Source organism: Typopeltis vanoorti, chromosome 11 (genome assembly GCF_054136105.1).
Source record: "Typopeltis vanoorti isolate ZY-2024b chromosome 11, IOZ_Tvanoo_1.0, whole genome shotgun sequence".
NCBI classification, from domain to species: domain Eukaryota; kingdom Metazoa; phylum Arthropoda; class Arachnida; order Uropygi; family Thelyphonidae; genus Typopeltis; species Typopeltis vanoorti.
This window is the reverse complement of record NC_143559.1, coordinates 77734786-77760988: the sequence shown is the minus strand read 5'-3', so window position 1 is coordinate 77760988 and position 26203 is coordinate 77734786. Positions and strand designations below refer to the sequence as shown.

At 35.0% G+C, this 26203-nt stretch overlaps 1 protein-coding gene across 4 annotated transcripts in view; it reads right to left on the bottom strand.

Moving 5' to 3' along the window:
* The window catches only part of spdi (sperm antigen with calponin homology and coiled-coil domains split discs), a 371208-nt gene that overhangs the window by 296059 nt on the left and 48946 nt on the right, over positions 1–26203 (bottom strand). Inside the window, exon 1 of one of the 4 annotated variants that reach the window (XM_090399844.1) lies at positions 6653–6765. The exons of 2 other annotated variants lie outside the window; for them this stretch is intronic. The gene's annotated coding sequence lies outside the window, so the exon portion shown is untranslated. Of the gene's footprint in view, positions 1–5127; positions 5150–6652; positions 6766–26203 lie in introns of those variants that run through there. One more of the 4 variants, XM_090399848.1, reaches the window with a different exon arrangement.

Genomic DNA, 26203 nt, shown 5'->3' with positions numbered 1-26203 from the left:
GCACAAGATAAAGGTAACAATGAAAATGGATTTCGGGCTTATGTGCCATGGAGCACAAAGAGGCTAAGTAAGCAAGCAAATCAGTCATTTAAAATGTTGCAAATGAAGCGATTTATTACATTTTAATAGTGATCTAAATACCAAATTTTATTAAATTCCATTAGGCCAGAAGGAAGGAATTCTTATTGATAATTTCGAATCGTTTTGCCAAATGGTAGACGAATTTTCCGATGCGATGATATCTCAAACCTAGCTCACTCACGTTGTGCTAATATACGATGGTTTACAGCTTTTTTTTTTTTTTTTTTTTTTTGCAAGTGAAATTAACACATACACACAAAATAAATAAAAACGGCCTAATATTTCAAATTATTTTGCTAACTACTACTGGAGAAATTGCCGTATACAATTGTAAAAAAAATGCATTTTCGTAATCACATTCTTGTTAGTGACACGTGTACCGTAGAAGGAATTTTGTTTGTCCTAATTCTGCCATTTTAATGGTCCAATTACCTCTAAAGAATTATTATCACCTGGCAATGGAAACGAAATTATAACAAACGGAAAAAGAGAAAAACTTTCTTCAAGCAGTCCTGAACGAAGAATTTGTTTAAATACGAATATTCGATATTCCGATATATCCGTTGCTTTCATCATAAGACAACGATAGTTCTCGGGATCTCAAGTAACAGAGTTACGTTACTAAAAGCCTCTGCTACTATAGAATAACACGTGTGCTACATTAAAAACAAGTTTATTATGTAAATATTTCGTCTTACGTATCGTAAGATATCATCAGTACAAACAGCGAAAGCTAGTGGAATATCCATGAATACATGACTGTAAAAACCATGAGTTTTAGTTGAGGATTAAAATTAGTTTTAATCGAGGAATACGCGACTATATACCTAGGATTCCGATCAACGGATGCACTCTGTTGTCTTCTTATTCAATTCCTTATTGTTTGTACTCTGTTTGTAATGATGATATCTTACGATGCGTAAGACGAAATATTTATATAATAAATGCATTTTTACTGTAGCATACGTGTTATTCTATAGCTATGGATACATTATGTTTAAACTATAGTTATGGATACTCCACAGGTTTCATTATACAATCAAGTCTCTGTTGGTTGCAAATATTATTATAATTATTAATGCAGCTAAAACATTTAAGTAGTGCCATTTGTTTGATGAAATAGCCAGAAGTATTGGTTGTCTTTAAATAAATTCTAAATTTTTCTGACAAACAAATATATAAGTACAAATTCAATTAACAGAATTTGTATCAAAAATTAAATAAATCTTAAACTGACAACTTATAAGTGGGCTGCACTTTCTTTTTATTATTATAATTACTTGGACTATTGTGCGCAGGTCTGGTCTCCTGGTTTCCGTTGTGATTCTGATATATTGGAGAGAGTACAAAGGAGAATGTTAAAAATGATATCAGGATTGTGGAATACTGATTATGAAGACAGATTGAGAATTTGTAGACTGCAGACACTAGCAAACAGGAGAAAGATTATGATTGAGACTTACAAACTTCTGAAAGGGTCATACAGGATTTCAATTGATGGGATTTTTCAATTTATGGAAGGTGGGGAAAGGACAAGAGGCCATTCTTGGAAGCTGAGAATGAAGGTCGCCAAGAAGGGGGTGTGAGGGCTAGATTTTTCTCTCAGAGGATGGTGCGTGATTTGAATGGATTGCAATTGGATGTTGTGAGTGCAAGCAGTGTGAATGAATTCAAGAGTAAGTATGACAGCTGGTTTGTGTAGTATGTGGCCTCCGTCGATGAGTCTCTGACTCACTGGAAGTCTCCTTTAACAATAATAATAATAATTATTATTATTATCATTATTATTATTGACACTTCCAGATAGTCAGGACGCCATGTCATATACAATGCAAAACCGTTACCATGCATCTTCTCAGCTCCAGGAATGACCGTGACTCACAAAATTCACCTTGAATCTATAATGTAAGGTCCCCTTATTAACTTTTATATATTTCTATCATATCACCTTCCCTGTTTCTATTTCTCAATATAAAGAGATATAGAAATATAAAGGTTGGTAACAAATTTTAAATTATAGAATCACATGCAAATTTCCACTGGCCAGATGGCTTGGTTACCTTCCGCATCTTTTCCACGGTTTCCTTATTTTCACGGAAAGGGAACTTCTAGATTTGGCGACGAAATTCATCATCGCAAAATTGAGACGATACTGCCAAAAATGTAAAAAGTGTCAACATTCAACATGCATATGATTTTTAACATTCATCGCATATTTTATTTTTATGTGCATATTTGAATTACGTTACAATACAATGCGAAAGAGTATTCGGTAGAGGATGTTTGTGATAATCCAGAGCCTCTATAAATAAAATCTCCAACTGCTAAAAAAAATAAATATACATATTATACACTAAAAGCGTGAAATTCAAGACAAATGCCAATATACAAATTATGTCACTCAAAGCCTTGTAAATATTGTTTTCCCCCAGAGGCCATGTTATAATGGGAAGATACATTCCTGATAGTCCTGATTAAATAAGCTCCATTTAACAAAAATTATTAAAGAAAATAGTAGTCATGCTACCGTTAAAATGATAGAGAGAGCATAATAAATGTTTCAATCAATTACACTATTTTATTTAAAATACATAAATATAATTGATTTAAATCAAAATAAATATTATTATATAAACAATTAGAATGTGTTAAACTACTAGATTTTTAAATTAAATATTTCTTCTACATGTTTCGCTGTCTTTCATTGGTTGAGAGAATCTTCAGGAAGATTTACAAGGAGCAATGAAATGAAAGACAGCGAAGCGTGCAGAAGAAATATTCTGTTTAAAGATCTACTAGTTTAACCCGTTCTAGCTGTTTCTATAGTAGTTGCTAAAAAAAATAAATAAATAAATATATTACGTTTAAATTAAAACAAAAAATCCGCTACCACCTTTATTCTCCAAAGAGATGGGGGGGGGGAATCTATCAAATTGTAACATCTGAATAAAATATGCATTTGGTTTCGTATCCTTCGAATCAATGAGTTGGCAAATAATACTGAGCTTGCACTCAGTATTTTTCTTTCAGCGCGCGTGTACAAATAAGTTATTTACTGATATTCGTATTTGATCCACCCCCCCCCACGTGGCAAGTAGCCTTTCCATTATGTCACTATGATTTATTATTAATAATACTAATAAGATTATTTGTGTCTTATTGAGACGAATGATCACATAATATAAAGGATTAACAAACACAGACTGCCTATGTAAATGAAATAAATCATCTAACGCCTTTTATTTCCCAAAGAGAGTGACAGAGTAACTTTATGAACTTTATGAAGACAGACTGACAGCCAGTCTCCATTCTTCAAGATTTCACTGATAGTGAGCTGAAACTACCAATCAATGAACAAACGCTTTCGGGGAGAGAGAGAGCTCTAAACCTTATATGTTCGACAATAAACTTTGGTTTTCAATTGTAGAATGCACACTATTATAGAGAATAATAAGAGTGTGCATTCTACAATTGAAAACTAAAGTTTATTGTCGAACATATAATGATCTTTCTTCGGGCAGCCTAGCGCTATGTACGCAAACGCCATTTCCATAGAACTACACACATTCTGTCAAGGGAAGTACGGTATTTCATAGTAACAGGGGAAAAATACAGAATTCTTTGTAATACTGTATATTCCTTACCGTTCGTAATTTAACAGTGAGCTAGGTTACGATTGGCTTTATAAACTGATATTTATAATCTTTGTTGAACATTAAATCTACAATAAAAGTTTGAGAATCCCCGAATTAGCACCATCAGAATTGGATGGACAGATGCAATCTTCCGTTTAGTCTGGCCAACGAAATGGAGGTCAAAAGTTGTGGATGTTTCGTTCGCTTTTATGATTACGATTCTTTCCAAACGCTCCGAGAAGGCACATTCACAACAGAAGTTGCTGTTATATAATTGCTAATAAATTGTATGTGGAACAGCAGGTACTCTCGAGGGATGATTATATCATCAGAGGACTAGAACTAGCTACAGGCGTTATGTTACGGGAGGGCTTCAAATGAAACCACAGCACCTGATTCAATATCTTGTGTAATATCCTAAACAACGTGATTACAAACTCGGATGGTATAGAATAAGAAATTACTGCTCTCCATAGAGCCCTGAAGCTGAGAGATAAGACTGAATGTTGTCTAATCCAACAGTGGTAGGAATAGATATCCGACTGATGAGCGGAGTTAACACTGAACCTTAAAGGCGACTTACAAAAATTAGCAAATTATTTATTGTCATAGATAGTTCCTTTTCTAATTCTATATCTTTTCCTGACTGTGGTTGATCATCAGACAGTCCAGTATGGATGGAAGTAATTTCTGAGTGACATCCATAAATGCTTAGTCGAATACTGGAATGAGGAACTGGTGATGAAAACTTATGCCTCACTTCACTTCCACCTGATAAGGCATCCCTATTAATGTCCTGAAGCAGTTCTGAGTTAAGTCCTCGCCAGAAGTCCTAATTCACCTGATGCTCCGTGTCACAATGGTCAGAATCGCTAAGAGTTATACGTTGCCTTCTATTTTTCCTCTTGCTTAACGATAGCGATGCTGTCCGTTGCTACTGTTGAGCTCCACTAGGAGGCAAGACCAAAGTACCGAAGCTCTGTTGTAGCATCTCTTGTGCAATACCCAAAGCATCCCCAGTGTTTTCCTATAACTTCTCCCAAACCTTTCACGTTTAGAACCTCAGTTGCTTCTAGGTATAGAAAGTCGGCAATGTGAAACGTTTACTTCCCCAAGTCGATAATCGCTTTTAGATCTGCATGTCATGTTTACAAGAATTTAACGAAAATAAGCTATAAAACCGTTGTTTTATAGCTTATTCAATAGCTTATTTTAACGTTCAGAATAATGATATCTAGATGTAAACAGTCAAAAAAAAAAAAAAATGAACATGTCTGGTAATTATTTCATTTTAAACAAATTTACTAAATTCTCATCTTAGTAATTCTCAAATACAGTATATATATGAAAAGATTCATAATTATTTCACAGTAACTCAAAAAATTTCCAAGATATTACAGGAAAGACTTACTACTTTATGCAAACTGGAAACATGTGTCGTTATGGATTAGGCTGAGATAAGGAAAGTTAGATATGGTTAAAATAGCTTCGCCTACTCCCTTTGGGGGAATAAAAGCCGTAAGCAGATTATTTTACTGGATTAGGCTTAACTGGCATATGAGGTATAAATGGGATTGTGAAATAATATAAATGTAAAAGTAAACCTAAATGCAAATATAAACTCATGATATTAATTATACAAACCAAAATCTGTAACCATTATTAGATAAACTCTAATCATGATTTGATTAAAGTTTATCTTATTCAAACCATAAGACGTTTCGGAGGCGTAACCCGAATATAAATAACACAGTAATCGCATTACTAAGTTATTCTAATAAAGTATTCTAATAAAGTATTCTGATATAATAAGCATTTTAGATTTCAGTTTTTCTCCTTTTGTATCTATCCCCTTCTCGTAATTCCTTCATATCTATCCTATCCCTACGTATGATTTCAGCTTTGTAGCTTCAATTGTAACTTGATCTGAAAAACGTAAAACGAAATGGAATCCCATCTTAGCAGTTTTTTTTATAAATTTTTAGCTTCATACTTTCCATAAATTTAACATCCCTGATAAAAGGTTTCAAAACTGCACTGATAATTTAATTTTTAAATTTATTTGATTCTACGTAACCTACAAACAAACTCAAAAGCAAAACACATCCACTCTTAATATTAGTTTGAAAACCAAGAAAACTAATGCTAAAAGTGGGGATTGAAAATATGAAGCGTCATAAAATCATTTCTCACAAAATGAATAAGAGATATTCATTTCAATTTTACAAATACATCTCCACTAAAATGCCTGATGAGCGTAAACACATTTATTAATACAAGGAAAATTTTTAAATTCAAATTCCATCCTATTAGAGTAGCATTTTAAACAACAACAAAATATATATATATAGGATGAAAGCGCATTTTAGATTTCTTCATTTACATAAAATAAATTTAGTTATACAAAAAAAAAAAAAAAGGAGTGGAGAAATAAATAATGGTAATGAGACGACCAGATCATATTTCTGCTCATCTCATGACCTTTAGTTAAATTATACTTAAAAAATTACACTTACTTAAATATGATTTCAGGAAAGCGTGGTAAGGCAATCAAAACTTTATTTTAATGCTAACTTCGTTCTTGTCTAAATTAAATGGTTACACACGCATATATATATATATATATACACACACGTGTGTATATATATATATGAAACTTAAGCTGTAAATTCACTACGGGATTCTATTTTACTACATCTACTTTACGAAATACTGCTATGTTTAAAAGTAACGCTCTTTATCTTTACAGTTAAATGGGATAATTATTGTTGTTTATTTTTTTCCCCGTTAGTTATTTGAAAATTCAAACATGGCGCGCTCGTATGACGAGATCGAGAAAATCAGGCCTTCGTCGCTGATAGCAAAATAGACCTGCCTTGAAACAGAATAGCTGATAACTGCACCTGTTAAACTACGGAGAACGCGAGATGGCTCACCTGACAGTAACTTTATATTCTCCTCGTGACGTACACATTATCAGTGCAAACTAATGTTCTCAGGGACGGCCAAAACTTCATAGCCTTACGGCACGACACCAGAAAGAATACCGTTAAGTGAACGCAGCAAAAGGATAGGACGCGTTTCACCCACGCCATACGTCACTATATCTACATTCGTAAGGCTACTCTTTGCCCACGTGACATAACAGCTCGCTGGGGTAATAGGGCAACTGCAGCATAACGACCCACATCTGTCTCTAACCAAAATAACTTTCATGAGCAGGAAGAGGAGAAGAGGAAAGAGACTGCAGCTGATGGAATGGAATATAATAACTGAGCAAAATAAATATTAGGAGCTAGAATACTTTATACACAAACTTAATTAAAACGGCAGCAGATAAAAACTATCCTGTTTGCATATTAAAATTAGTTCTTTCATTGAATACTATTTATTACAATAATAAAAACTAATAACAACGAATGCATTTATTCATGATTACCTAAGTTAGGTTTTAGGATTTAAAAAATATGATTGATAACTTATACGTGATATAAAAACCATGTGTTATCACAGCGCCACATTTCTTGCAATATCGTCTGATCACTGATTGGAGCGACATCACATTTTTGTTTTTATCTACTTATTTTTGTTTTTATATAGAAAAATATAAGCCGAAATTTGAAACGTTTTTATGTTATGTTTTTTGTCTTACCAGCCTGGAACTCGGGGGGTTGGGCGCCGGGAGGGGGGGGGATCCCCCTAGTTAAGTTATAAATTACTATAAAGTTACACAGATGGGTATCATATTTAATAACGGAAAAGTAGTGCGGTAAGTCGATCATTAAAATAATAATTAAATAATTATTTATTATTCACTAATAACGTAAATAAAATGTTATAAACAAGATTATAATGCAAATTCAAAAATGCACTAATTAACTTTGCTTTGTGCGCAAGCTTATGTTGAACATAATTTAATAATATACAGTATGTACAGTTTCTTTCTCTCTCTCTCTCTTTTGCGAGGTGATGATTTTTGTATTCGATTTCCAATTCTTACTAATTTTCTTTTTTTTTTTCTTTTTCTTTGAACACATTTTATTTACATACCTTGCACGCAGGTCTGGTCTACGTACTGATTCTGATATATTGGGGGGAGAGAGAGAGAGAGAGAGAGAAAGTACAAAGGAGAGTGTTAAAAATGATATCAGGATTGCGGAATACTGATTATGAAGACAGATTGAGAATTTGTAGACTGCACACACTAGCAAACAGGAGGGAAAAAAAGGGGGGGTGATACGATTGAGACTTAGAAACTTCTGAAAAGGTCATACAGAATTTCAGCTGACGGAATTTTTCATTTTATGAAGGGTAAGGACATCCTTGGAAGCTGAGAATGAATTCCGCCAAGAAGGAGGGGGATAAATTTTTCTCTTAAAGGAGTGGTGTGTGATTGGAATGGATTGTCATTGGATATTGTGAGTGCAAGCAGTGTGAATGAATTCAAGAATAAATATGATAGCTGGTGTGTGTAGTATGTGGCCTCCCTCGATGACTTCCTTACTCCCCGGAGGTCTCTCTTAATAATAATAAGAAGAATATTTCTATTGTAGGCTGATTTTTTTTAAATTTTTTTTTATTCATTCGTTTATCAGTTGTAACTGATTTTTTTCATGAGACTTTTTTTTATCCTGCCAATTTAATTTTCTTAACTTTTTCCCCTTAATGTTTTAATTTGCATACGTCGTTTGTTTTTTATTGTTATTAATATTATACCACCTCCGATGGAACACTAACATTCTTCTCTGAAGGCCACTCTACACTACTGCATGATCCTCTGTTAAGTATTTTTGTCTGTTAATTGCGTGCATTCTCTGGATGGTTTGTGCCTGTTTAGTAGGAGAAACAACTCTGCTACCTTCATATGAGATTGGCTAACTCAACTTCAGTGAAGTCAATAAAGATTCCCATCTTTATATAAAGGTTCGATTCTTAAGAATCGAATTCGGGAATTTTCCAGTCAAAGAGTGCACATCTGATCGTTCTTCCAAGTGTGCTACGGGTGCGTTATTTTTGATGTTTTTTAAATATTATTATTACACGACACCTCTAATGACTCATGGAGGATGAGCACTCTACAGTTCCCCGTCTCCAATACCAAGTTTTTTTCTTTCTTTCTTCTCTCTTTTTTTTTTTTTTTTTTTTTTTTGTAAATTGCGTATTCTCCACCGACAGTCTGTAGGCGGGATGAAAAACCCAAGTTTCCGGGAGGAAAAAAAAAAAATGTGTACCTTCGTATGAAAAAGACCATATAAAGATTCCTCGCATCATGACGACAATCAAACTCAGGCCTTTCTCTATTCTCCATTCGATTGGACTCAATGTACTGTCGTTCTATCTTTTCGAAACGATCTTTTTGGAACTACTGTATAATAGATTCTTACTTTTGTGTCGTTTGTTATAACTTAATTTTTCCATATTATTGAATTTAAATATCTTGATATACCATACATTGTTTTTTTTAACATCTTTTCTGAGATATATTTTTCACTGTACATTGTTCTTCCTAGATATTTAATTTCCTTAACATGTTCTTATAATTGTCCATTTAGTTTCAATTTTACATCTTTGGGTTTTGTCGGTGGGTTTCATATTAACTTCTTGGTAAAAACAAGTGTTACTACTTTTCAAATAGATACCTATGATGAAATGAAAAAGAAAGACCGTGGTTGATCTTAGCAGGATTTCGGAACATTAATTGTATTGGCCTATGCACAATACAATTGTACTATATGTTTCCAACCTGTTGGAAAGTTAAGTATAATACCATATTGTATACAACAAAATATAATACAATATTGTACAATCAGGGATCTGAAGGCACCGTACTCAAAATTATAAGAACTCTGCTGAGAATACGAGTCATCTGCTGATTAACGGTGAAGCTTTTTTGTTGTTGCTTTGTATGGATTTGTATTAAGTCAAACATTTAGTGCAAGACAAATTGGGTTGATCGCTTTCTCGATCATAATAATAACAAACAGGTGCTAGCTCAAAGTCAGCATACAGTTGAACTATTAAGAATAATAAATAGAAGATTGACAGAGATGGTAAAAAAAAAAAAAAAAAAAAAAAGCGTGGCAACTACCTTTCTAGAATTCCTTCAAGTGTTTACTTACTACAATAACCGACACTTTCCCACAGCTTCGAATAACTGTGAATGCTGCTTCATTCAGTCACGTAACGTAGTTCACTGCCTTATTAACCTTCCTTTTTCTTAATCACCATTCTCCTTTATGTTCAGAGTATTATGCTTACTAAGACTGTTAGCTTTGTTTAACAAATAAAACTTTCTATAATTTTAAAGTTAACGGTGGGCGCCGATCTAGAGCTTTAATTGCGTTCCGAAGTCACAGCGTGAAAATGTTTCAAAATATGTGTAGTTTCTGGTATTTGGTTCCCGGATGGCTTTCCCAAAATGAATAATGTACTCGTATTTGTTGAAATTTACAGAACAAAAATTTATTGAGCCATCTCAACTTTGGTTTCCATCTGGTTATTGCAGGGGAAGTACGATTCGAATAATGAAATTTAGCGAAATTTCATATTTAAGATCCTAACTAAAATTCCGCTCAAACTGAAATTTGATTTCACTGGGATTGTTTTATTAGTAAAACTAGATAAAGCAAAATTATATTGGTCGAATTGGTTAGTCAAGTGCATAAAGTTTCCACTAACCAACCAATAGTCTGCAAATTCGAATCCAACTGTGGCAGATGCTGTGAGCGTCTTTAAGCTGAAGGCGGTTTAAGCAGCCCCGTTTGAGAAGACCGCTGCCTCTAATTGGTGGCGTTTCATGGGTGGGATTAACAAAACAAAAAAGTGTATACGGTACATGTATACGCTAACAAGGAAATCATAGCCGCGTACCAACGGACAGGGGCAAAACGAATCAAATAGGTATTAACGCATTTTACCAAACGTACATAAAAAAAAAGGCGCTTTTCGGTTTTGATAACTGTGATACACAACAATGCTATTATCATTATTAACACCTCAAAGGGTCCAAGGACTCATCATGAGAGGACACAGTGTTGCCAAATGAAAATTACAAAAAAAAAAAAAACAGCTAAATCTTAAAAAAAAAGAGCTAAAAAGGAGTTAAAAATAAAAATTTGAAGCTAAAATTTTAAAAGTAGTAGCTGATACTTTTAAGTTTCTTACTTTATTCAAGTTGAAGTGATACTTGCATATAAGTGGCTAAATACATCTTCCATATGGTCTTCTGCATTTAATTTACCCACGTTTTCACTTAGATTTTCAGCTATATTACATGTGGCCATTGTTCCAATATTACTCAGTGTAGATGCTGGTAAATGATAGTCTGTACAGCACTTGTTGTTACGCCTGAGGCTATACTTGACTGACAAAATAGCTGTCAGCATTGGCAATTCCATCTTGTTTCATAATTTAGTTTTAACTACATTCATGGAACTAAAAATTCGTTCAATTTCCGCATTAGAATTTGGCAGTATTAATAAATTTATTGCACACTGAGCAATTTCTTTAAATGGATTCATTCCAGATGCATCTTTATATTCTCGTCCTTCAGTTCAGCTTAATGTTTTCTATATATGTCCATTTATTTAAGTGGATAGTATTGTACTGGTATTCAGCAGCAGCAACATCTTTTTCTGTTTTCAGCATTATTTATTTCTAAGATGGGAGTAACAGGTTCTTTTATATGTTTTAGGGTATTGTCAACAGAAAAAGAAGACATCATTCTTAAAATATTCAAGTCTTCAGGCAACCTTTGCTTAAGCTGTTTGAAGAGACCAAGAAGAAGTTCTCTTGCTCTACTTCTAAGATTTTGCTCATCATTTTACGTTATTTTCTTTTGTATCATCAACTCTGAAATATTTCTTTCAAATCTGTAACCAAGATTTGGATTGCGATCTAGTCATCAATCTCTGCCTCTAGAGGGTCGACTGTGGATGATGGTAGACTAACATATTAGCAATAGAGCGAATCAAAGGAGAAAGGTCTTCAAATAATCTATTCTTATCCGCACTGTTAGTTTTCGAAAATTTTGTTAACTTGCTGAACTTGAACAGGATGCAAAAATAAAAAGGTACAACAGATTCCTTTTATCTTTGTACATCTCCCACAAAATTTGAGCTTTGTAACATTTCACAGTCACACTCACGACTTCGAAGTGAGTTTTTAATTCCAACTACTGGCTGAGAATTCTGTCTACTGCAAGTTCAATCGAGAGATCTTGTTGCACAGTTGCTTACAATTTTCAGAGGAGCATCATTTTCGTTGATGGCTTGATACAGCTCTTTGTATGCTGCTTATCTTGAAGAAGAATGCGAAAACCACTTTGTCTCGGCAACTAAAAATTCTAATTTTCTTGGGAGAGATTCCGCACAACTGTGAGACATTGCCAGTTGTAATGAATGGCATGCACATCTAATTAAAATTAAGGAGGGAATATATGCCTTAAGTTTTTCATAAATCCCATTATTGACACCAACCATAACACTGGCATTGTCTGTACCAATTGCAATGAGATGTTTAATGTCCAGTTTCTTGGTCAAGAGCTCTTTTTTCGGTGCAGCCACAACACCACTAGCGTCACACTTTTCTAGAACCACCATGCTCAGAAATGTATGCATAATTTTGTTGAATTTCTTGCTATAATAAATGATGGCCATGCCTAAAATCTTATTCACTGTGATATCATTCGTTTCATCTATTAGCAAGCTGAAATTTTCATCTCCAATGTCTGCAATTAGATCTTCTTCAAAATGCTCACTTAGAATATTCTTTACAATTGCAGAGGACTTGGTTCGATGCATTTTTTTACCTTTGGCATAATTTGACTGTCTGGGATGATATTTTTGCAAAGATCTACTAGATGATCGCAACTGTTGAATGATGAGTGACAACAAAGAAATAATGATAACCTACCTTCAAATTCGCGTTCTCATCAGACTTTTTTTACAAGCATATTTATAATAGAAACAGCCTTATATGGAACTGCAGCAAGATGTTTCTTAGTTTCGCTATGCTTTACAAGCTGACAATATTTAGCAGCTATATTACATCTGCAAAACTTACAGTGGCCTTTTGTAGTGTCACCAGCTACTAAGCATTCCCATTTGCAACCACTCCCTCCTAAATTTTTGCTTGTAAGCTTTATTTTTCTCTTTGCTAATTTTTGAAGAAGGATATACAACTCTTTACTGCAACGAATTATGATCACTTTTTGAAAACTTCCCGCTCACTATCGTAACTACCGAGCAGAACACTGTGCAGAGACTAACTTGTATCAGTGCCATCAACTTTAAGGCGACAAAATGGCAGACTGTTGGGCCATGTGACTGACTGACGTCATCGTGCGTTTGAAACGTGTATGATGCTCGCACCAAACGTACAATACAATTCTTTATCAAATGCGATCATCTGGAAAACTTTTAAAACAATTTTTTAACACTAAAAAGAGCTGAAACTAGTTCTGAAGGAGCTAGATTTGGAGCTAGGTGCTAGATTAAAATTTTTGGAGCTAGATCTAGCTCCAAAAGAGCTAAATTGGCAACACTGCTAGGAAATCAGAGTGACCAAATCGATGCGCAGTAGTCCAGATGTGGTCTAATCAAAGTCTTGTACAGCGAGATAAGAATGTAGTTGCCAGTGTTCTTCTTAGTATACTGACATTTCTTTGTGCTGCTTTTATCACCTTTGCAATATGCCCCTTGAACTTCACTTCTTTATCCACCAATATCCCTCGCTTCCTCCACCTCCTGTACTACAGTAATCCCTCGATTAATTCGCTCCCGATTAGTGCATCATTTTTTTTTCGATACCCAAATTCGATTAGTGCGCCTCTAAAATTCGATTGGTGCGCCTATATATACATCTTAAAAATAAATGTTACAGATTTTAAAAATTTTCTATCTACATTTTTTATGGCTAACTATTTTAAAAAATCACTCACCAGGATGAAATAATTTAGTTACCGATTTAAATTTTACAAAGTTATTTTTAATGGCATACTACACTACTTCCATGTACACTATGTTCCAAATTTTTACCGCCTAAAATTTGTCGTCTGCTATAGTACGTCCATATTCGAGACCCTTCGACACTTCTGCGCATGTCACAAAAAGGAGAATCCATTCTGATAATAGGGTAATCATCCGTCTTGTGGGATGAGTTGTTTATTATTACACGTCGAAAAATTAACTTCTCTTTTATGATCATTGTAGTTTTTAAAGTGGTAACTATTTTGCTTGTATAACAGTTGGGAAATTTTATCTATAAAGCACGTGATTTCGCGTGTTGGAGACCAATTCGTCAACACGCGAAATCCTTCATTTCTTTCTCCCCTTCAGCATGAATCGATTATTCTTGGCACCAAGCCAAGCGAAGCTCTACAAAGTGTGGAACGAATTATACTTTTTCCTATAGGTTATTATATTCGATTAGTGCGTTTTCGATTAATGCGCCTGTTTTAAAGAACGCATTAGGCGCATTAATCGAGGGATTGCTGTACAAAGTCTCCAGTATGATATACAGCTTTACTTCTTTGAGATCTAAAATGCAAAACCTTACATTTACTGGTGTTAAATTGACATCCCCCCCCACTTGTTAGCCCACATAGCCACTTTATTCAAATCGCACTGAAGCACCAGTACATTTGCATCATTCTTAATAACCTTTCCCAGCTTAGTATCATCGTTAACAAACAAATTGAACAGCAGTGGTTTTAGAACAGAACCCTGTAGGACTCCACTAGTAACTCTCCTCCATGTCTCTAAAGACATGGCATCTCTATACACCACTATTTGACGATTAGAAAACCAGTTTGTTATCCAATCAACCAACTGATTTTCCAATCCCATTTGCAGTAACTTATACACCAGATTATTATGTCGTAGCCTGTCAAATGCCTTTGTAAAATCCAGAAGTATCACTGTATATGAATCACTCCTATCTAAGAACTGTAGTCACCTTATTATAAAATGTAAGTAAATTTGTAAAACAAGACCTGCCTTTAACAAACCCATGTTGACCTCTATACAGAATCCTTTCCTCTTCCACGCAATCCTGTATTCTATTTCTAACCAATCTCTCCAAGACCTTAATAACCACTCCAGAAATACAAACTGGTCTGTAATTTGAAATATCTCTTTTGCTTCCACCTTTATGCAAAGAAACAATCTTGCCCTCTTTCTACTCATTAGGGATTTTTGAGGACACTAGACTCTTATTAAACAACCGATGAACGGAAGTGTCAATTCCTTAACGCATTCTTTCATAAAGCGTCGTGAAATTCCATCCAGTCCAATAGCCTTATTCACATCAAGATGACTTAAACAATCATGGGCTTCTACCTCATTCATCTTCAGTGAACTAGGTTGAAGTATTGATTCCTCAACTTCCTGCTTCCTTAGAATAGTACCATTACCATCAGTATGAAAAACCTTAGCAAAATGACCACTGAACAACTCCAGATAACCTCTTCCTTTGTCACTCTTGCGCAATCTCTATTCAGCAGAGTTATCTTCCCATAATCATTCTTTCTCTTGCTAATAGAAAAGCGGATTTTTCTTAGCCTGTTTCGCTAGTCTCCCTTCATAATCTAATTTCGTCTTTCTTTTATACTTGTCACTCTTCTTGCCTGCACTTTATAGATTTCATGCAACTCTTCACATCTTTCAAGTTTATATTGTCTCCATAATCTTCTCTTCTTCTGCAATTTCTGCTTAATTTCCCTATTCATCCATTTAACACCTATTTTGTTTATCCTTTTTGATTTAGGCACAAAGTCTGTTATTGCCATCGTCAAATACTTCTTAACCCACGCCATATTAATCTCTTTTCATCATATCTAATCCGAATGACTTAAAATATTCTTAATGCTGACTTTTAGGAAAAGTACATATAACCTAGGTGAGCTTCCGTAGCTCAGTCGGTATAGACGAAGCCTTTGGACGGGAGGAACTTCTATCTAAAGGTGAGTTAGCCGGTCTCATAGTGTAGTAGAGGATTTTTTTCTCTCTCGGAAACTCGGGTTTTTCGTCCCTCAGAACAAGCAAACCGGCCAGTAAACACACACGCAATTTACAGACAAGAATACTTGGAGGTAACCGCCTTATCCTCGTATTACGGTTAGAAAATCCGAGGTACTTGGAAGGCTATGGTCGCTTAAGTGACTGTTAAAGCCACTGAGTGAGTGAGTAAATATAACCTAGACTAGCGCACTTAACACGAACAAATAAAAGTTAAATAAAATAAGAAACGTAGATACTCAAAGAATATATATATATATATATATATATATATATATATATATAGTCTTGTATTTATCCGGAGAGAATTCGCTTAGTGAGCGCATCATCTTGGCATAATAGTTCGGATAGAAATGTTTGACATGTCTGTCCCACTTTGCTATTCCGCAATACGGCACTAACTCAGTGGCGTATTGCGAATTGCTACATTTGAAGCGTATTGTTAAATGTTTGCTGCCAGACTAGTGAAATAGTGACTATTTGTTCGCGTGCCGCCGAGGGCCGTTAGGATTGTAGAAGTAAATCGATTTTGGGAGTACTTAAAAATAGCACGAGTGACGACACGATCGATTGTGTGATTCATCATTATTAAATCACTCCATCAATTGCTGCCCCACTGTCTGTCGTTTTTCCAAGTGACAATAAAAAAAAAAAGCTATAGTTTTTATCAGGATAGAGATGATTTTAAATAAAAGAACAGCTATCAGAGTAATGAAATGCTAATTTTATTTAAGGGACTGTTCCACCTTATAAACCTCTCTGCTTTAGTCAATTTCTGCATTATATTCAAGATATTGCACATCCATTATTTTCGTCTACAATATGCTACTACGATTGTGTGTATATGTGTATATTGAAATACATGTGTATGCGCGCGCACACATTGCTACATTTGAAAGGTAATGTTAAATATGTGCCAGATTAGTGAAATAATAACTATTTGTGCACGCCAAGTGACGTTAGGATTCTAGAAGTGAATCCATTTTGGGAGTACTTACAATGGTATAGCCTTTATCCATCCTTATTTTATGCTTAAGGATGGATAAATAAATGCTTGAAACCAATGGCGGCTCGTGGGGGTGCTGCAACTTTTGAAATATACATACACAGTGTAAGTACAGTGTATACGTGTTTGGATAAAATATCAAAATTATGGTAAAAATTTAAAAAAAAATTAAACATGAAAAAATATATTGTTTATTATCGATGAAATTATACAGTTTCGTATAATTCAAAATTACTTAAAAATAAAATTACTTATAAAAGTGGATTTACAATTTTTGGACATTACAATTAAATCCTTTAATTGTAATGTCGAAATATTTAAAGAGACGGAGTACACACGATAAGCACTACGAACACTCTACTACTGGCGCAAACTGCATGTAAACAACAGTGGAACTGCTCGACGGACAGTGCCGCATTACGCTAATAGCTCGCATCTCACTATGACGTGTATGCTTGCGCGCGTAGCAATATGACACTGTGGTAAACACAGTGCTGTTAGCGTCCTTCGCCCTCCTAAGTGCTACAAGATGGATTTGTATTATTTTTTATATAAAATAAGAGAATTGCATAGGATTGTTGACGATAAAATTAAATATTACAAACAAATATAAATAAATTAATAAATATATTTATATATCGAGAAAAATTGGGATGCTGCAGTTCCGCAGTGCCTATGCACGAGCCGCCTTCTGCTTGAAACCTTAAATATCGAATTCGAGATGTGGAAATTAGTCATCTCAAATAAATGTGAGCTGTATAGCAATGGTTATAAACGAAAAGAAAGAGCTTTAAAAATTGAAGCACTTAGATTTGAAGTTGAAATGCAGTGTAGCAAATCAACTAGCAGTATATTAAAAAAGAAAGAAAAAAAGAAAGAAAATAAAACTATTCGAAGAAGGTATTTTGAGTCGATAAGGTGAACTCGTTATGTTTTTCCTTATTTATACAGTAAAGCTAGAAAAAGGCAAAAATTCTTGATACTTGTGATTTATATTCGTAGAAATTCATAGGAACAAAGAGCTATGTTTAAATGAGTTAGCTTCCTTGTGCATGCGTGTGTTTGGATAACTACTTAAAGCGTGTAAATCTGCATTGTGTAATGAGACCGATGGAGAGAGTTTGTTTTTGATACCATATGTCAAAACGTTCTATTTATCAACTCTGACAGTATAGTCATAGAGGAAAAAAAAAAGTACGTCCATTTGAATCAACAATTAACGTCAGACTAGGTCTACGGCCAAGTGAGAATTATTTAAGGTAAGGATGGAAGTGTATTTATTAATGTCTAACGTAAAGTGCAGGGAATTCTTGGACGTTAATCAGCTAAGAACAAACACAGTACTGTTTCTTGATCACTTTGGCCTTACGATAATGTGAACTAACTTGATAGATTTACTGTAGAGCAAATACATAATTCGTAATATTTTTGGCCGCTTCTAAACAGTCACCTCTTCCTCAAGGATGCTGTACTCAAATCTGAGTCTAAGCATACATTTTATGAAAACTTTTTTACTACTTAATTTTTTTTTGTCTGAAACACTGAGTTACGAGTTAATCCAAATAAGTAACAGATTATATCAGTCTCTAAAGCGATTTAAAACAGAACATATCATAATGAGATGTAACATGTTTTGAATTTAATAATAATGTTCTGAGTGGAAATCTTGTGTAACTATTTGGTCATTTACAAAAAAAAGTCGACAACTTTGTAATGAAGAAATTTAGTCGGAACATATCTCCAGTTTAAATACAAAGAAAAAAAAAGGGGGAGAGGCAAAAATTATACTTTATTTCCAATTTTCCTCACTGCCAACAGACTTATGTTCCCTACTAACTCTCTAGTAGGGAAGTATGCATCTTAAATCAAAACAATGAACGGTTGTTCAAGAAGGTCGGAATAAATAAATTTATATATTTTTAATTTTTTTTAGACTGAATGTATAAAAAATATTATTACTATAAAAAATATATATAGTCTGTCCACAGTTGAGAGAACCGTAGCTGGCAGAGTGTCAAGAAGAGTCATTTCATGTTGAAGGGAAGAAAAGGAATAAGGCGATGTACGAATTCGACACCAACACGAGTAATCACGTGCTTCATACGTAAAATTTTCCAACAGTTGTACAAGCAAAATAGTTTCCACTTTAAAAACTAGAAATGTTCATAAAAGAAAAGCTAATTTTCCGATGTAATAATAAATACTCAACTCACGAAACGCATTGATTATCCATCGGAATGGATTCGCTTTCTGCCATGCGCAGAAGTGTCGAGGGTTCTCTCATTTGTGGTCGGACTGTATTATTACGTGACACCTTCATGGAGTCCAAGGACTTGTCGTGGGAGGGAACACTACTCCTAACTTACCACCTATAACTACACACAACGATATTACTACCATCCATACCGACTATCGCCCACCACTACAAATAGTATTTTTGTCTATAAATAGCACGTGTTCTTATGGCTGATTTGCTGTATGCGGGATGAAGAAGCTATTTCCGAAAGGGAAAAAAAAAAAAAAAAACCGGCTAATTCGCCTGTAAATAAAAAAGCACATAAATATTCCTCCCATCACAAAGAAAATCGAACTGGGGGTCTTGTCTTTTTCAATCGAAGGATACAATGTACTTTTGTCCCGTTATACTTCTAATTGAGCTTTGGAGGTGCTTAATATCCGACCACAGATGCGAGAACTTTGGCTGGCAACGCGCCAAGAAGATTCAATTCATGTTGAAGAGGAGAAATCAATAAGGTGATGTACGAATTCGTCACCAACACGCGAAATCACGTACTTTATACATAAAATTTTCCAACTGTTGTACAAGTAAAATAGTTACCACTTCAAAAACTAGAATTTTCATAAAAGAAACGTTAATTTTCCGACGTATAATAATAAACACTCATCATTGATTACCCTGTTATCAGAATGGATTCGCCTTCTTCTGTCATGCGCAGAAGTGTCGAGAGGTCTCGTTTCTGTGATGGAACAGTATTTGCATTTCGTACCGTTTTTTTTAGCTCACAAAAAAGTATGATGATAATGTGGCGTGTTATATTACATCATGATATAGATTAATATAGAATAAGCCAAATAACTGAATTTCAACTTAAGAAGTTTCAAAATTGACTAGAGAGCTTTTGAAAATACAATGTTCGGCAACGGTTCCTTGTTATGCCCCCCCCCCCATCTTGACGTATTCGCCTTTTATTGGCGTTTTTGATATTACGGTTTCAACTGGCATGACAGCTATTTCGAACTGTTAGTTCTCATCAGAGACCCAGGAAGAAACTTTATTAATTTGGTTATGAAATAATGATGGATTTATAATATCCTCTATTTCTACAACTTAAGCTAAACTAAAACCTTCTGCGCTCTTTCTTTTGTGTCAATAAGAATGCTGTCATCTGAAAGTACGGATTCAACAGGTAGAATACCCAGACTAGACTTAATTTTTAAATCCCTCAGATTTTGAAGAGAACTTTCTGGAGTATCGCAAATCGACAAAAATACTACAGGTATATAAACAGGGTGTCCGGCAGAATCACTACGATTTAAAAAGAATATAATTCATAAAACAGCGACGCTAAAATCAAGGTGATTTTATTCATCAAATTATAGTGGCCAACTGAGTGATGGATCCTGTCCATTGCCTTGTATACAAGCTTATCGCTGCCATTCATTGCGAAACAAAAGTGCAGTGCTGCTTTTGTCTTGTTGAATAGAAATTCCTAGTTATGCAAAGAAAATTCAAACAAGAATGCAGACAGGATATATCGGAGCGACATATGGAATGGCATGGCATAAACAGCAGTTGGAAACTGGTTCTGTGTTGAGGTAAAATGGAAACGGTAAGCAAGCAATAGATGCAGAGCAACGTGAAGCATTATGAGAGGGGTTTTCAGTGTTGCACAAACTGCAGTTTAAGTCAAGGTATGATGAGCTGTGCATGTGAGAATGGGGCCTCCCACGATGAGTCTCTTGATTCCATAGAGGGCTTTTGATAGTAATAATAAAGAATGAATAAAAATGTAATAAAAAAATAATAAGGAAATAGTACGTAGAATCCCTATTCCATGCATTGCTGGCCTTTCGGAACCAATCTCGAGAATTCTTAATAATATAATCTAGTGGCAAGTTTATTCCATTCGACAAACTGTCTTCATGGTTCCCATCGTCTAAAGATCAACACTTCCCTCTGGCTCTTCCTGATGTCGACCAAATTCCATGTGATTATCACTTCTTTTATTTCGGCCATACTGGACGCCCAGTCCTACATCATCATCATCAATGGAAAACCTTAGAAATCTGGCCTTGCGCATCATGGAATAGATGCTGACTGCCATATCTTATGGTCTGAAACACGGTTGTTCTCGGTGTCGTCATAAATTCGAACGTTTATTTAAATAAAGTGAGGAAGCCTTGCTCCATTGTCCGAACTTGAATCCCTACGACTGCCTCTCACTTTCAAAAATATGCTTATTCTGATCACATATAATTAAAGTTTATAAAATAATTAATAATACAATTAAATAATAGCTAATAATGCTATGGTTCTTCAGTTTTTGCTTTGCACTGTTTTATGTATAACATCACTACCTAATGCCACTGAAGATGATCTGTAATTTTCAGATCGAAATATATGACTTTATTAAATTTTTATTCATTTTTCTCTTGTGTTATCGTGTGAATTTTAAGAAACATATTCGTATTGGCAATGTTATTTTCGGATATTGGTGACATTGCATTTGTCAACTAGGTTGCTTTCTCTGGTGATGCCATTAACATTTTTGCCTGATAATGTACGTCAATATAACTGTCGAAATTGGGATATTAACAATCCATACATTGTAACGAAACGAAAGCATGACAGTAGTGGGCCCCAACTTGATTCCACGATTGGATCATTCTGAAAGCACTGCACAGTCGTTCTAGAATAATGAAACCCATCACATTATGGCAACTCAGTGAAAACCCTTCCTGAATGAGCAGCTTCCAGACATATTGGACAGGAGGTTCCACTGCATTGCTATTCTAGATTTAACCCTCCTCTAAGTTTCCTTTTGTGCTAGGAGATAAAGGTCCTCATGCACTAAACGCCAAAACAGACGAATGAAGTAGCTGAACTGTATCATCGAATAATACTGCTTATCATTCCATCAAAAGGACACATCACAAACAGTAGTGAAAGATCGGGTATCTTGATATTTGTTTGGGTGACTACGAACTTACATGGTGATCTACTGGAAAAAGATGCGACCATCTGCTTTAACATAAATAATTATTAATATATCTGAGAATTACGATATTTGGAACAGGAAGCAAGGCATTGTAAGAATACCATGATAAAATTGCCAACAGTCGGAACTATTGTCATGTGCTGCTTGGCTTCTCGTCTGCACGGAAATAAATAGGAGTGGAATGTTGATAAAACGCTAAGATTTCGAAATGTCACATCCTTTTCTTCTGAAGTTCGGGATTTTGAAAGAAGTTTCGAAAGCCATATGATCATTCTATACAGCATGAATGCAGTTTATGGCATTGACACTGTGTTGCTATCTGCTTTCTTCTTCGTTTACTATACATTGCCTCCTCGTGAAATGTAAGGAGTAATCCAGACTTCAATTTTCCATTTCTCTATCTATATAATTCTATTGTCTTCATCTGATACAGTGTTGGTGTTCAATCCCATTGGTTTGTCCTTTCTTGGAGCTTGTGCTAGACAAACTCTTCCTTTGCAAAAATTTACAATTACTACCTAAGAAGAAACACGTTATAAATCTGAAGCAGTATTAGATCAAATTTACATAAAACTGTACAGTATCAAACTTTACTGTCAAGATCTCTTCTTTTAGCTAATATCTATATTTCTAATATATATTATATATATTGTATTTGCAAAGATTGCAAATACCATTTAGAGAATACTTGCAATCAAGGGTGGCTCGTGCATAGGCGCTGCGGAACTGCAGCATCCCCAATTCCCAATTTTTCTCGATATATAAATATATTTATTAATTTATTTATATTTCCTTGTAATATTTAATTTTATCATCAACAATCCTATACAATTCTCTTATTTTGTATAAAAAAATAATAAAAATCCATCTTGTAGCACTTAAGAGGGCGAAGGACGCTAACAGCACTGTGTGTACCACAGTGTCATATTGCTACGCGTGCAAGCATATGCACGTCATAGTTAAGATGCGAGCTATTAGCGCACTGTGGCACTGTCCGTCGCGCAGTTCCACTGTTGTTTATATGCAGTTTGCGCCAGTAGTAGAGTGTTCGTAGTGCTTATCGTGTTTACTCCGTCTCTTTAAATATCTGACATTACAATTAAAGGTTTTAATTGCAATGTCCAAAAATTGTAAATCCATTCCTTTAATTACAATTAAAGGAATGGATTTTATTTTTAAGTAATTTTGAATTATACGAAACTGTATAATTTTATCGATAATAAACAATATTTTTTCATGTTTAATGTTTACCATAATTTTGATTTCGAAAGTTGCAGCACCCCCGCGATTTCAAGCCACGAGCCGCCACTGCTTACAATACTGAAACGAACACTGACATGTAACGATAAAGAAGTCATTTGGCCTCTTATTTTGATACGACCTCACCTGTACTATTGTGTGCAGATTGAGTCTCAGAGGTAATGCAGACACAGCGAAGAGGGTGCAGAGGATTGTGTAAAACAGCGTTTTCCAAACTATGTTCTGCAGAACACCAGTGTTCCGAGAAAAATTATGAAAATTAATATGAGCCTGGAATGGTTTTAAATGCTGAGACAAGTTCAAACATGTTTGAAAATCAGGCGCTCCTCACTTTTCGTGTGGATTGTGCTATTAAGGTCAGTGCGCGCTGGCCTTGACTCAGCCGCCCGCGGTTGTCTACACCTCTGAGCGCGAGTGAAGTACGAAGGTATCTATTCTAGGAAACGTACGGTCACAAGCAAGGTCGATGCGGCCCGGCACGCCTGTAGTGTGCGCCGCTGTCGCATTTTTGCGATGCGATACAACCTGCTGCGGCGATAGTGTGTGCTTAGGTTTACATTGAATACGAGACCGATGATACTCGACTAACCAAGATGTTCCGTTAAAATTTCAGGATTTGTGAAGTGTTCCGTCGTAGGAAAAGTTTGAGAAACCCTAGGGTAAAAGAAGATATCTGGACTGTGAAGTGTGGATTACGAGGATAGACTAATAATTCTATGAAATAATGTGTGGACTGAAGAGAGAGAGAGAGAGAGAGAGAGAGAGAGAGAGAGAGAGAGAGAGAGAGAGAGAGGGATGACATGGCATGACATGACATGAAAGAGACCTATAAACTTCTGAAAGGGCCATATAAGATACTGGCAGATGGGATTTTTCATGTTATGAAGGGTGAGAAAAAAGATTTTGCGATGCGATACAACCTGCTGCGGCGATAGTGTGTGCTTAGGTTTACATTGAATACGAGACCGATGATACTCGACTAACCAAGATGTTCCGTTAAAATTTCAGGATTTGTGAAGTGTTCCGTCGTAGGAAAAGTTTGAGAAACCCTAGGGTAAAAGAAGATATCTGGACTGTGAAGTGTGGATTACGAGGATAGACTAATAATTCTATGAAATAATGTGTGGACTGAAGAGAGAGAGAGAGAGAGAGAGAGAGAGGGATGACATGGCATGACATGACATGAAAGAGACCTATAAACTTCTGAAAGGGCCATATAAGATACTGGCAGATGGGATTTTTCATGTTATGAAGGGTGAGAAAAAAGACGAGAGGGCATCCATGGAAGTTAAGAGCGAATGCAATGAAGAAAAATGTGAGAGTTATATTTTTCTTTTATAGAGGAACGTGCAATTGAAAATTGTTATCTTTGGAGATGAATTCATTCACATTAACTGCACTCATCGAGACAAAAAAGTATGAAAACTAGAGTGAGTGATAGTGTGGCCTCCCTTGATGAGTTCCTGTTGCTGGAAGTCTCTAGTAATAACAGTAACACTACTACAAATAATAATAATTTAACAAAATCCCCCGAAGAAGAGTAAGAAAAAATAAAAATAAAAATATATATATATATACGAAACTAGTAGAGTTGTAGTACTAATAAAGTTTTATCTTAGAATTATAGCAGAACTTCAACAACAATTTCAATGGGCATAACTACAGAAATTTTAGAAGCTCTGGTATTACTTTATCTGATAATCATTTTTTATACCAAATATAATTTTTCAAGTTCGTGCAAGTTTCCAATACAACTATTGAGTATATAGAAGTTAGTATTACGCATCTTATTGGTGAGAAGCATTTTTAAGTGTATAAGAAAATAAATAATGAAACAAAACTAAATGTACTTAAAACAATAAAGCGTTTATTTCACTCACTCACTCTCTCTCTTTCTACTGCACGGCAGTCCCTGTCGAACGTTAGTGAGGCTTATCCTTGTATTTTAATGTTATTATAAGACATCCAGATGGGGTTCCAGAACTCACCGCGCAGGCCATTTTGCCATTGAATATCAACATATAACAATAATATCCCGATCACAAATAGCATTGTGTAATAGGATTATGGGCATCATACCACGACCGCGATGTACATGTCACACGAAAAACATTCTCAGATTGCCGCGTTGGGCGGTGAGTGGAAGTCTGCGTAAGTTCTATTAACTGACATAATCCTTGATGTGACAAAACGTGGCCTCTTGCTTAGTTTTTCTAGAATTGCTTGCTCTCGTCAAGCGTTTTTAACTAAAATGCTTCGAAAGCTGTGAAACAAAGGATTCGGAAATTATTAATCAAAACAGTTTCTTATTATTGTGGAATAAAATGCAATGAAAGTAGTTGTTCTTCATTCATCACTTCAGTGCTCATGATAGTTACACCCACGCGTAGAAATAAGTCGGTACAATGTAATAAAGCAACAGAACATGATACGGCAATATTTTAATAACTTCCGTAATGTCAAGGAATATTCCACGAAAAGGAAACATTTTATAATTTAATATAAAACGGATGAATAATTCGTATTCCACAGCGCTGAAATAGTAATAAAAATGGTAAAAATATGGGATGTAACCCTATCTCTCTCTCTTCCATATTGCTATAACGTTTGACTCCTATTAAGCATTTCCAGTCTATTCATGACAAGCCTTCTGTTTGTACAGTTTCGGTGATCGAACTCACTTCCGTTCTGTTTTTTTTTTACCAAACTTTTTCCTTTCATTTACTTCAAATTTGGATCAAATTCTCTCTTCTGTTTGGATGTTCCAAATTTCATCTTTCATTGACAACATCAGCAGCTGCTACATTTCTTTACTTTCATTTTATAGTCCTTCCTGCTGACCACTGGACTTAATATGGGTGTAAATTACTTCGTGCGATTTACACCCACATAAAACCCACGTAGTGACAGCAATGAACTGATAGTGACAACACGAATAAAAACACGAAGGTAATAGTGCATGCC